At 41.9% G+C, this 9,293-nt stretch overlaps 1 pseudogene; it reads left to right on the forward strand.

The window, feature by feature from the left end:
* Positions 1-7,085: 7,085 nt before the first annotated feature.
* Positions 7,086-9,058, forward strand: LOC123253414 (annotated as a pseudogene).
* The last annotated feature ends 235 nt before the right edge of the window (positions 9,059-9,293 follow it).

The raw sequence follows: 9,293 nt of genomic DNA on the forward strand, positions 1-9,293 counted from the left end.
TTCTAGCCTTTAGGGATTGATTTTCGGCTATAATCTTTCGGTTTTCGGCCATAATCTTCTGGTTTTCGGCCATAATCTTCTGGTTTTCGGCCATAATCTTCTGGTATTCCTTTTCAGTCTGGTCATTTCTGGTGTTCAATTTGCTTATCAGTTCATTTGGTTTCTGAGCCTCACTTTCCAATTGCATGATTCTACCTTTTAAACAGTTATTTTCTTGCCAGATCTCTTCCATTTTCCTCAAAATCTCAGTTTTGAACTCTTCCATAGCTTGTGAGGAGTTTTCCTTATTTGAGGAGGGTCCAGATGCTTGTTTGTTCTCCTCCTCGGTTTGTTCCGTTGTCTGGATTTTCTCTGTGTAAAAGCTGTCGAGTGTTAAAGACTTCTTTTTCTTGTTGTTATTCTTTCTCTTCTGAACTTCCTGAGGCTGAGTAGCCATCATTACCCCAGCAGCTTCTCAGATTTATCCTCGCGCTCAGTGTCTGTCCTCTGCTGGAGGTTTCTTTACAAGTCTCAGGGCGCTGCTTCCACAGTTGTATACCCGTCCACACTGGTTCCCCACTTAGGCTTTAGTTCCTGGCTGTGTCTGCCTCCACCCACACCTCCGCAGTTCCTGCGTTCTGCTCAGCCTGCGCTGTGCGCCCTGCATCCTGAGCCCGCGCTCAGATTTCGCCTGCTTTCTTTGGCTTAATGGGGTCCTAAGTCTTGCTGCTCTCAGGAACAGGCCCCGGAGCTGCCAATGACTTGATGGGTGCCCCAAACTTGCTCTATTTCTTTTTAGCTGGCTTCAGAGCTCTAGATCTTGTGTGTGGAGGGAATGGGGGTGGGGCGGTTGCTCAGCCCGCGATTTAGTGAGAGCCCTTTATAGGCTGGAAATGTCTCAATTCCACGTACCTTCCACGCTGTGCCCTGTTGTGGTGTTCCTCCGTTCGTCTGGACTTGTTTTTATGTCCCCTTGAGGAGTTTTGTGTGTTTCGGTCAGGAGAGGTTAAGAGCTGCTTCTTACTCTGCCGCCATCTTAACCCGGAAAATCAGATTTGAAGATTTCTTAACCATTAGGGTTGTAGCTGCAATTGTTCTCATACAATGTGGCTTCCCCCTAGCCACACCATCTAGCTGGGAGCTATAATAGGCTGTTGGTTTGAACTGATCCCCAAGAGTCTGCATCAACACGGCACTGGCTTTCCCCTTGTCCTCATGCACAAACAGGTGAAACGGTTTTGCATGGTCAGGGATTCCACCTGCAGGACTGGAAAGCACAGCTATTTTCAGTTTTTCTATCTCATGCTTGTGCTCCTGTGTCAGTTATAAAGGTTCTGAGACAGTGTTCCTAGTCAAGTCTGTTAGAGGTTTTGAGATCAGACTATAACCCGGTATCCACTGCCTACAGTAACCCATGATACCTAATATTTCACAGAGATGCTTCTTGGTCTTAAGCATGCACAGCTTCTTTATATGTGCAACTCTTTTTTGGGAAATCCATCTCATACCCTTCTCCAAAACAAAGCCAAGGCACTCGACTCTCGGTAACACCCAGTGAATCTTATTTTTTTAAATCTTGTGTCCCCTTTTGCATAGCTCTTGCAACAGATATTTGCTCTCTTTGACATACTCGAGCACTTGGTGACATAAGCAAAAGATCATCAGCATAATGCATTAGCTTGCTTTCAGTGAATATGATGGACTCAAGATCTCTTTGCAGGATCTGGCAAAAGATATTTGCACTTTCTCCAAAAACTTGTGGAATTCTTATCCAACAGATTTGCTTTCCCTCTGTAAAAAGGAAGATTTAAATATTTCTAGATATATATTAAAATATGTGGCCACCAGGAATCAACAATTCAGGTTGATTCTGTAATTAAATCAGACCCAAGTCAGCATCTGGTTGAGGAGTTTATTTACAATCTGGTAGGTAAAAAGTAGGAATAAAGAGAAAGGGAGAGGCTAGAGAGAAGGTTAAAAGGCTAAATAAATGAAGCTGTAAGCCACAAGGCCCAACAGCCAGATAGGCATAGTTTAGAATTGGCCCAGCTAGGCCAAGGAAGTCAACCTAACTTACCCACGTGACAATACAGAGTGTAAGCGTTCTGTGGCCTCAGGAGATGCTTCTGCCCCCAGTTTGAGATGGCAATTGCCCCCACAGGAAGTTCACTAACTTACTTAAAGAGATAGTGTCTTTCATCACTTCCTGTGGTCCACCTCTAATTCAAATGGACAAATGGCAGTTTCTACATTGATTTGGACTGCCGAAAGGGCAGTCCCTTATTCTTGATTTGTTACTTATTGTCATGTGTGGGTAACTCGTCTCCCCTCCACACTAAGGGAGGTTAGGATTACATCATTTCTACGCCTAGGATGGGTAGATTTTTGACTATTAATGGGCTCAAGCTAATTCCATTTACACACCTCCCAGGAAAATGCAAAAACCTTCTGACTGGACTCATTCAGGGGTACAGTAAAATATGCACAGCACAGGTCCACAAATCGTGAACCAGGCTGCATTACTTGGAATCTCGGCAATGATATTTGCCAGGCTAGGTACCACCGCATATCCCTTCTTAACAAAGTTTTTCACTGCTCTCAGATACTGCACAAAACACCATTGTGTCTTGGCATTTGGATCTTTCTTTGGCTTTTTAATGGGCAAAATAGGTGTGTTGTACTCGGATATAGTATAGACCAAAATGCCTTGTTCCAAGAGACTTTGGAGAATGGACCTGATACCCTCTGTGCCTCTTTGCTCAACCTATAGTGAGGAATTCTAGGTGGAGTACTCTCTTTCACCTCGATCTTAACAGAGGTGGCAGATTTTAAAATTCCCACATCGGTTGAATGCTTAGCCCAAACTGCCTCTGGGATATCTTTCGGTATTTCAAAAATACTCCCCATATGTTGTTCCTCCTCATCACCCTCCACTTGCCCTAGGAATAGCAAGGGATGGTATTTGAGTGACTGATTGGGTTAGTGTAAGAATATCTGGCCTGAGTTATCACACTGGACAGTGGCACCTAATTTACAGAGAACATCACTCCCCAGGAGATAGGAATATATCAACAAAAAGGAATGATCTAAAGTCATTGGGCCTATTTTCACCAGCTTATATCTTAGCTTGGGCACCATCTCCATTTGCCCAGTGGCTACTTTTACCCTCACAGACCCCATTAGTGCACAATTTTCTGGTGCTGATGTCAACATAGACCAGGTTGCACCGGTGTCGATAAGAGCAGGAGAGATTTGATCTCCTATTGTCACCATAAGCAAGGGTTCCCTGTCTTTAGCTGTCTGATCAACAGGTACCAAAGACGTTTCTATCTCAATGTCCCCCAAATCCCATTGATCTTGTTCTAGGACTTTTGTCTGTGCTGGTCCAGGATTCTGTGAGTGTAATGATGGTATGTCTCCTTCAAAAAGGGCTTTTTGGACTGCCAATGCCTGAATTGGCATCCCTGGACAATTCATGGGCCTATCAGTGTCAAAGTGTATCTCAGTTTTTCCAGATCATGAGTAAGGTAGAGTGCTTTCTTCACTGAACATGCTTTGCTTGACTTGTGCAAAGTTAGATTCAGGAGAGGTATTTCTCTGCGTTAAAGGAAATTCTTCAGAAATGGGAATGTGTTTTAGTTTCATGACTACATCCCAATCCTGTGAGTCTATGCTTTCTCCTTGTATTTGCTCCCTAGACTCCATGTCAATAACAGGAAACTGAACTGCAGATGTATTTTGCATAGAAAACAAAGTCAGTGCTGTAGATTCTTCCTTTGTCCCTATTGGTGTCATTTTATTCTTCTCTTGGCTACTGACATTTATGGAATTGAATTCCTTCAAATGCATTAACTGAGAATTTACTCTAAAGGCAGCTCTCTCTGGAATATCACAGGCTTGACAGTGTGCTACATCTTCATGCACTCAACCCTGAAGTAGGCTTGGTACAAATTCCCTAGCTCCAGGATCTAGCTTTAAAATTCCTCCAGTATTGTAGCTACTAGACTTTCCACTTTCCCTTCCAGCTTCCTTAGCTGGTGATAGAGAAGAGGTTGTGCCTGTGTCTGAGAATTTAGCACATTCCTTCTCAGTGGTCTGCAGGAGCCCATCTCCCTTGTTGACACTGTCTATTTCCAAGAGATCCCCATTAGAACACCTGTCTATAATCATTGCCCTTGTTGTTTGACCTTGCTGTACATGTAAATGATCCACAGTCTTACTAAAGAATGATGTTTCTGTCCCCCCATAGTGAGAATCAAGGAATACTACCTTCTTCAAGCTTTTATCAAGAACTTGTGCAGATGTGCCTGGTTTTCTGTCAGTGTTCCCCACATCACTGTTTCCTTTCCCATAAATTCTCTCCTTAATTTCTATTAAATCCTCCTCCATTTGCAACTCCTCCTCAGTCATATCTTTGCAACTTTGTGTTACCTCTACCAAACCATAATTCATAATTTCTTCTGCACCCATTCTGTTTTTACCACATTCCTCTGCCACATCATTGTCACTGCCCTTATCTATTCTTGCAACAACTAAGGCTGCTTTCTCGGTTCATAAGGTACGAGGTCTGGCTCCTTGAGACAGGTATTCCTCCATCTTTGACAAGCTCAGGGAATCACTAAACTTGGCACAGTCATGGTCACAACATCTGGCCTTCACCTTATCACTGTATTTGTTGTTGTCTCTGTTGTTATTATTAGTGTTGTTACTATATCTGGAATTATTGTATGTGTTCCTCTTGTTGTTATTATTACTTCTATTTCCAAAGTTAAACTGGGACTTAAATCTACAATCCCTAACCAAGTGGCCAAGTTTGGAACATAAAAAACATCTTTTTACTACATTGTTTGCACTGCCACTAAAAGATTGCCTAGGCCTGCTCTGACTCCTCTGATTACTGGACATCAGAGCCATAATTTAATTTTTTCTACCTCCCTAGCCTTCTGAGCTTCCTTCAATTGCTTTTTGAGCTCAGCAATCTCCCTGTCTTTATCAGAGGTCTTAGATGGTTTAGATTCACTATCCCTGGAATCATGGACATAAGCCTCTGTCTTCCTCAATTCCTCAATGGGCATGGTCTCCCATTGTGCGCAATGTAGTTTAAAATATGTCTGGATGTAGTTCAGACTCCCCTTTACAAATTGCCTTCTGACATGCTGAATGTTGTCCTCAGCAGTCATGTCCCTAAAACCCAGGATAGTTTCCCCAGCCTCCAACAATCTGTCCAGATAAATGCTCCGGTGTTCCACCTCCCCCTGCCTCAACTTTTCAAATAAGCCCCATGCATTTGATCTTCTGGCATGAAGCCTCATCACTTCTGCCACATCCTACTTATGCCTCTTAAGATATGACATATTGGCATGGGATGAAAGCTCCAAATCTTGATGATGTTCTGGTCACGATGCAAGATTGGGATTGCTCCTCAAATCAGCGATAAACTTCTCCTTCTCGCTAGGGCTAAGCAACTCTGATAAAAAGAGTTCTATGTCCTCGAAATTCAGATTGTAAAGCCTGACTGCCCTTTTAAATTCCTTGATCGCCTTGTGTGGATTTACAAAAAACTGAGGGAACCTTCTTTTTAAAATTTCTAGACCCTCCCCCCCCAGTAAAAGGTTTGTAGCCCTTTACAAGAATGATTCCAGCATCTGGTTGCACAATTGTCCTATCTGTTATCGGAAGGATAGTTACAGGAGCTGCTTCTGCCCCTGCAACTTCTTGCTGTTCTGGGCTTTCATTTTTAATCTGTTGCTTTATCTCACCCCCCCTTCTTTGTTGTGACTGTATTCTCTATTATTTACAATTGCACAATCATCTTGGCATCTAATTCCTTCCCTTCTCTGATCTGTTTGTTTATCTCTATCAGTGTCTTCATATGTTCTAACATTTGTTCTACAACCAGGTTAGTAACTCCAGCCTTTCCAAATGTGAAAGCACCTTCCTCAAAATCATTATTGCCTAATAGCAAGTTACAGTCACGGCTATCCCTGATGGTACATAAGCCAATGCGTCCCCCCACTGTTATCATTAAGCAAAGGTAAGTGTCATAGATCTCTATCACCCTTTTGAAAAATTGGAGAACTGTGATAAGTCAAAATGTGGCACAAGTCTGCCAAATCCCATACAGCATGTCCCCAGAGCACTCCAAAGTAACAACTGCCCTGTTAATCATACTGGCCATATTTATCCCTTCCCCACTAGGTTCTAGAGTAAAAATCCTAGGCTGGCTGGCCAAAACTGTTAAAGTTATACCCAGGTATTTTAGAGGAATAATGGATATTGAGTTTGCACAACTGATTCTAACTATTAACATCTTATATTTATTATCTCATATGCCAGTTCTGATTCTTACTGGTTATTTTGTATATAAGGTGAGGTGGATATTATTTCATATTGGTTATTGTGTTAAAATTATTGTGACCTGGTGTTTCAGGGATTCTGAAACCAAAAAAATGTTAAAGTTGTTGCAGATAAAGTTGGATAATTTGAAATTGTGTATTCAAAATGGTAATCTCTCTGGTCAACCTCTTGGTACTTCCCATACTGGCAACATGACTGAATTTGTGAACAAATTTCATTTGTATTTCTGACAAAGATGTAACATCAAAGGCTGAGCTGGAACAGCAGACTCAGAGTAAGGGTGAAAGCCCCATTAATCTGTTTCCTCTTCATGATCTTCCAATCGTATGAGATGATGGTATATTCCACATGAAACAACACACTAGATTCAGGTCTGAAGATGTGGAAAGTCTGAAACAAAATATCCCAAATTTCCATGACGATTCTGGGAAATTTGTAAACATCTTTAAGGCTTTTGTAAAACAGCATGACCCAGACTTTGAGGATTGTTGGTATGTGTTGGGGGAAATCTTGTCACACCATGATAGAGCCAAATTTGTAGAGGAAACAAGGAAAACAGAGGGGATGACACCATGGCCACTAGCCTGCTTGGAACTGGACCTGAATTCAGTTCCCACATACCGTATGTTAAAGCAGGCATGAAAGTCTCTTATACAAGTCCTAGAAAAACATGTAAAGTATCCAAATTCCTGGAGTAAATTTGAAAAGATAAGGCAGTGAAAGCAGCAAGATCAGCTTTTCAAAGTGGGTCCCCATGGAGGACAATGGATTCCTCAGAGAGAGGAAGGCTCTTAAACAGGCTGGCTGATTTAATTGAAAGAGATCGTCTGTTATTGGCAACATTAGAATCTGTGAATGGTAGAAAAGTCTTTTCCAATGCATATCTGATGGACTTGGGGGGCTGTGTGAAGATATTATGCTACTTTGCAAGCTGGGCAGATAAGAATCAGGGTCGTACTATCCCAATAGATGGAAGGTATTTCTCTTACACAAGACATGAAACTGTCGGTGTTTGTGGCCAAATCATTCCTTGGAATTTTCCTTTGGTTATGTTCATTTGGAAAATTGGACCTGAGCTTTGCTGTGGAAACACTGTGGTGGTCAAACCAGTGGAGCAGATCCCACTCTCTGCACTTTATGCAGCATCCCTCATGAAAGAGGCAGTGAATATTGTGCCGGGTTATGGGCCCACAGTTGGAGCAGCCATTTCTTCTCATATGGATGTGGATAAAGTGGCCTTCACAGGATTCACAGAGGTTGGCAAGTTAATCAAAGAGGCTGCTGGGAAGAGCAATCTGAAGAGGGTTAGCTTGGAGCTTGGGGGGAAAAGCCCTTGCATCATATTTGCTGATGCTGACTTGGAGATTGCTGTGGAATTTGAACATCATGGTGCATTCTACCACCAAGGCCAGTGTTGCATAGCAGCATCAAGGATCTTTGTGAAGGAATGTATTTATGATGAATTTGTTAGGCAAAGTGGAGAGCATGCCAAGAAATACACTCTTGGGGATCCTCTGAACCCATAAGTACAACAGGGCCCTCAGATTGATAAGGAGAGGTACACCAAAATATTTGACCTATTGAGAGTGGAAAGAAGGAAGGGGCCAAACTGGAATATGGAGGAGGATCATGGGGAGAAAGAGGATACTTCATCCAGCCCACAGTTTTCTCTGATGTTATTGATGAGATGCATATTGCCAAAGATGAGATTTTTGGACCAGGAATACAGAACCAGAACCTCCAAAACTAAAGCCTGAACATCTATTAGCCTTAGATAAGCTGAAAGAAGCCATTCTATCTGCACCTGTGTTAGGAATCCCGGACTATGAGAAACCTTTTCAGCTGTTTGTCAATGAAACAAAGGGTAGAGCTTCTGGTGTGTTGACACAGACTCTAGGACAAAGTTATCGTCCAATTGCTTATTACAACTCTCAATTAGATCCAGTAGCTGCGGGGACAGTACCCTGTCTAAGGGGGGTAGCAGCAGCAGCTGTGTTAATCCAGAAGTCAGCTGATCTAGTTTTGGGATGTTCTTTGATGCTCTATTTTTCACATCAAATAGAAGCACTAATGAGGAAGTTTCATACTCAAATATATTCAGGCCAACAAATAGCTAAGTATGAAATTATTCTCTTAGGTAGTGAGAACATCAATGAATGATTGAATGAATGAATGGAGAGATGTAGCATACTTAATCCAGCTACTCTTCTTCCTGATTTGCCTAAGAATGGTGAGCCATTGGATGAATGTGTTGAAGTAGTAGATCTTATGGATATGCCTAGGATGGATTTAAAAGATACTCCACTCGAAAATCCAGACTGGGTGTTATTCACAGATGGATCATTATATTTATGTAATGGAATCAGATATACTGGTGCTGCAATTGTCACAGAATTTGAGACATTGTGTTATGGCTGATTACTTAGTAATCTTAGTACTCAAGGTGCTGAATTGGTGGCATTGAAGCAAGCATGTCTTCTAGCTGAAGGTAAACGTGTGAATATTTACACAGACTCTCGGTATGCATTTTCTGTTTGTCACGCAACAGGGACAAACTGGAAACAAGGGGGTTTTATTACTGCATCGGGAAAACCAATAGCTCATGTAGGAATAATAACTGAGTTGTTAGAAGCAATCCAAAAGCCAAAACAGCTGGCAGTAATTCATTGTTGGAGTCATACTCGTGGTAGAGATTCAATCTCTAAAGGAAATCATAGAGCTGATATCACTGCAAAGTATGCAGCCCAGAATGCTCCAATTTATGTGATGAATTTAACATCTATTGATTCGGACAATCTAGAGAAAGCTTATGTAGACTCAGATATCCAGAAATGGAAGGGTAAATTTAGAGCTGGGAAAGAACATGGGATATGGATTACTGATACAGGAAGAGCATTGTTACCAAAAGTTTTGTATACCTATTTGTGTCAAGCCATCCACACAAAAAGTCATTTTGG

Source organism: Gracilinanus agilis, chromosome X, assembly GCF_016433145.1.
Source record: "Gracilinanus agilis isolate LMUSP501 chromosome X, AgileGrace, whole genome shotgun sequence".
Taxonomy (NCBI): domain Eukaryota; kingdom Metazoa; phylum Chordata; class Mammalia; order Didelphimorphia; family Didelphidae; genus Gracilinanus; species Gracilinanus agilis.